Raw genomic sequence first — 6,000 nt, 5'->3', positions numbered from 1 at the left:
TTTTACATGTGATAAGACCTTCCCTCCACTTTGACAATTACCAAAAATCAACACCCTGGCTGCTTGCTGTTGTGAGGAAATAGTTTTTGATGAATTGTTTTTCTCTGAAAAAGGTTTGCGCGCGAAATTAACTTAATTTTTTTCCACTTTGTTCAGAGAGTAGCCAGGCTGTTGAGTTTTGGTATGTGACCAAGTGGAGGGATGGTCTTATCCCGTGTAACACCCCGGCTGTTCAGTTTTGGTATGTGACCAAGTGGAGGGACGGACTTATCCCATGTAAAAGCCTGTACAGTCTTGGTGCTCCATGTGCACAGAGAGAGCAAGGATTTTGTTATGCCCCTTTGTTGTTTTGCATGTTTATTGCTGACTTCATTTTGCAAAAACATAGATGTCGGTAAAGAAATTGATCCAGGTGAAAAACATCCTACTCTGTACAAAAAGCAGCCAGACATTTTTTTAAGTTTTGTTTTTAATTTGTTACAGTTAATTGTTGTTATCCCCCCCTCTGCTTCTTTCTCTCTGTAAACTTGTAGGGCTAGTTATTTTTCGGTAACTTACCCAACAACCAAAATCACTTACCCCACAACGGGCCTGAATCCTCGATAGCTCATGGGTAGAGACTGTACACATTGTGGATCTACTTTTTGCGACTCAAAAGTTCAGAACACTCTAAAGTACAAAATATACATTTCTGGAGCAAACAATACAACCATACCGCATTTAAACCAGCAACTACAGGCTTGAACACATGAATCTCAATATAAAATCCATGAGTTTGGTTGTTTTCTGAATTCAGATCTGCCGTGCACAATCGTTTATCGCTAGCAAGATTCCAAGGAAAAGTAACTCTTATACTTTGTCTAGCGACACGAGTAGTTCCCCTTCCAGATTTCGGCTTCATCGACAAGACTGCAATCCGACGGTCAGTTTTCAACAATATTTCATTTTATAAACAGATCATACGCAATCAATTGCAAACATTTAATCAGCTTAAAGAACATGCAGCGGTTTCATACACTATTTTGCCCCAGAAAACTTAACTTCATACAGTTTTTAACGTTGGAACACGGGTGTAAAACTTCGTCTGCTAGTCACATTCGAGGAAAGAACATTTTCTGAGCGATACCAAAACATGAACAGAACACACACTATCTGCCTTTACCGCCACAGCAGAATGACAACATAACTGTGTACTTGATTTTAGTTCAAAACATGGAAACTGACAAGAAGTGTTAACAAAATTGAATGATTTGCACGGAACTATACAACCGCGCATTAATCGATAGCCTGCGCAGGTAGACTGGTTGGGTGAATATGATTCGATCAAACTTTCGCACAAAAACTCCTCTTTTCTTTGAATAACTGAAGAAAGGAGGGATAAAGAGGTTACATACCTCGTCTCAGTGATTATCAAAAATAATGGTCTCAGTTCGCGGTCATGAAAAAGCTCGCTGAAGCTCGCATTTTTCATGATCCGCAAACTTCGACCATTATTGTTGATAATCACTGAGACTCGGCATGTAACCTCTACGTATGTGTCCAAGTAAAACTACGCTCTCCTCTCATGTAAACGTCTATAAACAGATCTGTGGTTGTGTATCTTGATCGTTTATTAGGAAAGGTACTTTCTATATAGCAGTTGTTGAACTCATTCTGCCCACTAAGACAAGACATGTGTACAATAATCACATGAAGGGAACTTCATAATCCCTCTTGTCACGCAAACGCAGCAGCTTCACACAAAACGTTGATTGGCTGGAGGATTGCTGTCACGCAACTATTAGGTAGACAGCAATAGAACTAATAACTATTTACGAAACGAAGTCGTGTGTTTGTTTGGGGGTGGGAGGGGGGGGGTGTCGTGGTAGGTGTGTATGTCTGTGTCCGTGTGTATGTCTGTGTCCGTGTGTATGTCTCTCGGTGTCTGTGCGTGCGTGCGTGCGTGCGTGAGTATGTGGATGCGAGAATGTGTGTGTATGGGTGTGTGTATATATGTGTGTGTGTGTGTGTGTGTGTGTGTGCGTGTGTGTGTGTGTGTGTGTGTGTGTGTCGATCTGTCTGTGCCTGTGTGTGGAATTGTGACTGCGTTCGTGCTTGCCGTATGCGTCCCTCTGTGTCTATCTCAGTATCTGACCACGTACATTTTCGCCCAGACCAGCAATAATCGATCAAAGCAGCTTTGAACAAAGAATAGTGGAAGTCATTTTCTCGTTAGACATATGATATATATCTATTATATATAATGGGGGGAAATCGCAATTGGGCTGTTTATTTTCAGTTCGACTGGCATCGGCTTGCCTGCGCAGTTTAGTGGCGTTTCTTTTTGCAACATTTGAATATCAGGTTTACGTTTACATGGCAGCCAAACGCTTGGACAATCCGCATTTACACTACATTTTATATTTGCTGTGCAAGAATACGTGACCAAGAGAGAGAGAGAGAGAGAGAGGGGCGGGAGAGAGAGAAAGAGACAGTCCAGCCTAAATGGCTAACTCGATTTTTGCTTTTTACCTGACAATTTGTATGTGTTCATGTGTCCGTGTCTAGGAGAAACCCAGAGGGGATGGTGGAAAAGTGGAAAGAAGCTGGATAATTGGTGGTGGTGGTGGTGACTGTGGTGAAAATAAATAGAAAGATGCCACTTATTTTAACTTTGCACAACATCTGAAGTAGCTTCTCTGTTTTTGGATGACAGAACATTTGTGTGGACGTCGGTTGAATGTATGTTAGAGGGATGAATGCTTTTCGTAGCTAAAGTTTTGCCACGCATGTTATTGTTTAAATTGTTTCCTGTAGTAATGGAAAATGCTAAGCCCATACATTGCATTGCCCGAGTTTGATCAGCAGACTGTGACGGGTGAAACATGTTCCGGTCTGTCTCTCTTATTCTTTCTTTGGAAGCATTTGCATGAAGTATTGATCGTAAAATCTAACGCATGTCCAATTGACCAAGCATTTTCCAAACGAAATCCATTGCCATAGAATTCCTAAATGGGGAAAACACAGAAAAACAATACATGTATTGTCAGCCCCTGAATCTTTGATTATTAGTTTGCCGTTTGTCATCATCATCATCATCGTCATCGTCATCGTCATCGTCATCGTCACCAATAACTAGGTGCAAAGATGTCACCCTTCAACATCTCTTTTAGTGGTGAGTACAGTTCAATTGCTGTCTTTTATTCTCTTCCCTCTCAACCTTCAGCCACTGCTTTATATTCACATGTCTTATTTTAGCAAGTTGACATGATACTGAACACTGTTTACCCTTTCTTTGAACGTTGTATTAATAATACCAAGGAATGTCACTCACTACAGGCGCGGGAAAGGTTACAAAATAATATTTTGTTGAGTTTCCAAAAAAAATAAAAATTCCAAATTGATGGCTAACCCACCCACCCAATTCCAAATTTTTTTTGGAGTTTTAGATTTTTTTAAAATTTTGTAAGACCCCTTAGGTGTGTATAACATGTAAAAAAAAATTAATATAAAAAATTCAAGGATCTCAAAATAATCAAGAAGACACGCGGTCGGTCTTCAACAACAGTTTTTTGTAACGTCATTGTAAAGAAAGACAGAAGAAAAAACAAAAATAGATAAACAAAGAAGAAAGAAATTAACGAACAAACAATGCCATCTTATTTACCATGTTTGTACACATACGTGCGCGCACACCCACACACACACACACACACACACACACACACACACACACACACATAAGTGCATATGGTCACAAACGAGGACTTTGAGAAGGCACCTACCAATCGGGGACCACAAGAAGGAAGAGAGTTTAAGATCTCAAAATCTAGTAGTAAGCCTTTAACACCATGGGAAGCAACATGTGCTATTCAAACATAAATAAATTGTTTATTTAAACAGTTTGACAAATATGTCACAATTGAGGACATTATTTTGCGGTTTGACATGTTGATGAAAAATGGGAATACACTCAAGCGTTTGACAATTTTATAACAAATAGGGACTTTAAAGCAGCGTTTGATAATTTGATGAAAATTGGGGATACACTCTGAAACTTAAAATTTTAATAACAAACTAGGACACACACGTACACTACTCAGGAAATCCTGGCTGGTGATAACTCTTTGTGAATTCTTTCTTTATTTGGTGTTTAACGTCGTTTTCAACCACGAAGGTTATATCGCGACTTTGTGAATTCTACTGCTCTTGATAATCATCCATGCAATAGATAGATAGCAAGAATGTGCAATTGACAAATATAACTTGTTCCTTTCCAAATTTGCCACGGTAAGGCCAAAAAAAAAAAATAGGTGTGTTTAGGGTTTCCCGACCGACCCTAGTTTTTCCCGCCGACCCTGGACTTTTTTTTGCCATTTACATCAACAACAAAATGGATTTTGTGTTTTCTGTTGTTTTTCGGCAAAATAAGTAACAAAAAGGGTAAAAAAATAAAAATAAAAACGCGACCGACCGACCCTCTTTTTTGGGGGCATGAAACCCTAAACACACCTATTTTTTTGTGTGGCCTAACTTACTTTTCAAATATGTGTACTCAGTTTGAAAAGAAGAAGAAATTACTGTTGCAAATTGTAACCTTGCCCACCTATTCCATTTTATCAAACAAGTAATTATTTGATATATTTCTGATCTGTTTTCACAAATGAACATGTTGTCAAAGTCTGTATGTATATGTCGTGCCGAATTCTTGTGAAATTGCCGATTTCGCGTAATCAGCAGCTTTATTGCTCATTTCACGTAATCGGCAAAACGTTGCCTAATTCGCGTAATAGGCAGCGAATTGCCGAAAATGTGAAACGTACTAAAAAATATGCCCAATTCACGAAATAGGCAGCCGATTATGCGAAATCGGCAAGATATGAAACTGATTGTTCGAAATAAAAATTCCATTTCAATTGTTTTCGTTGTGCATGGCTTTTTTCGATTGTTGACTGCTGCACCGATCTGACCAGAGTTGTTTCGATTATTTCGTTGTGCATGCTTTTCTCGATTGTTGATTGCTACACGTTCACTGATCTGAGTGCATTTTGGTTCCAATGTCTGAGTCCGAAAGAGGGAGGCTGGATGCTAGAAATATTGTGAGAGTGGTGTCAGAAATTACATGCAATGGCTGCTACAGGGTAGCGACACGTCACGGCATAATAAACACATCGTACTGCCGAAATCAAATTATGAAAGCAAGCAGTCAGTTGCTGACGCTTGAAGACACTTCTCAGGAAGTGCATAGTGCTCGCAAAGTAGCATCTTTGGACTCTGCAACAGACGGCCAAGGCTACACAAAATGCTCATGTGCCACAGCATACAGCACAAGAAGACGTGCATGGCGAAAGTCCGGCACTTTGTGTCACAGTCATTGTCACCCAAGAAATGCCAAGTGTAAAAACAAATAGATTGCAGGAAATTGATAATGGAGTTTGTTTGCTTAGTCTAAATGTGCTTTATGCAATTTGGAAGTATTATACAATCATTAATGTGTTCACACTCATTATTACATTGTTTGTCTGTTTGTTTCATTCTGCTACATCAAAGGTGCTTTCAAGCTAAACTCATGTTTTGAATGATATGAAACAAAAAGGAAAACAAAAAATGTGAACATTTAAACATAATAGAACTGGAGAAACTTGCAGATTTCGCGTAATGGGCAGAAATTGCCTGTTTCGCGTAATCAGCTGCCTATTTCGTGAATTGGGCAAAGTTTTGAGTGCGTTTCACATTTTCGGCAATTTGCTGCCTATTTCGCGAATTACGTTGTCCCTTATTTAATTGCATACTTGTCAAGAAGAAAACCAAGCGTTTGGATGTTATATCCCATTTCTTCACCGATTTTGATGAAGATTTGTTAGTGACCTTTGTCGGCTGAGAGTCGTTTTGGAGCTTGCCTCCTTGGGTTTTTTTCATACAAAGATTCCAAGAAGACAACAACCAAACATAAGGTGATTTCCTGCATTTTAACTAATTTTAGAGCTTGCAATGTTCGGTAGTTCAAACAAAATGAAGTTT

General features: G+C 39.2%; 1 protein-coding gene across 1 annotated transcript in view; it reads left to right on the top strand.

The window, feature by feature from the left end:
* The window catches only part of LOC138967074 (choline transporter-like protein 1), a 98,065-nt gene that overhangs the window by 14,279 nt on the left and 77,786 nt on the right, over positions 1 to 6,000 (top strand). The gene's annotated exons all lie outside the window — the stretch shown is intronic.

Source organism: Littorina saxatilis, linkage group LG5 (genome assembly GCF_037325665.1).
Source record: "Littorina saxatilis isolate snail1 linkage group LG5, US_GU_Lsax_2.0, whole genome shotgun sequence".
Lineage (NCBI taxonomy): Eukaryota > Metazoa > Mollusca > Gastropoda > Littorinimorpha > Littorinidae > Littorina > Littorina saxatilis.
This window is presented reverse-complemented; position numbering and strand designations above follow the sequence as displayed.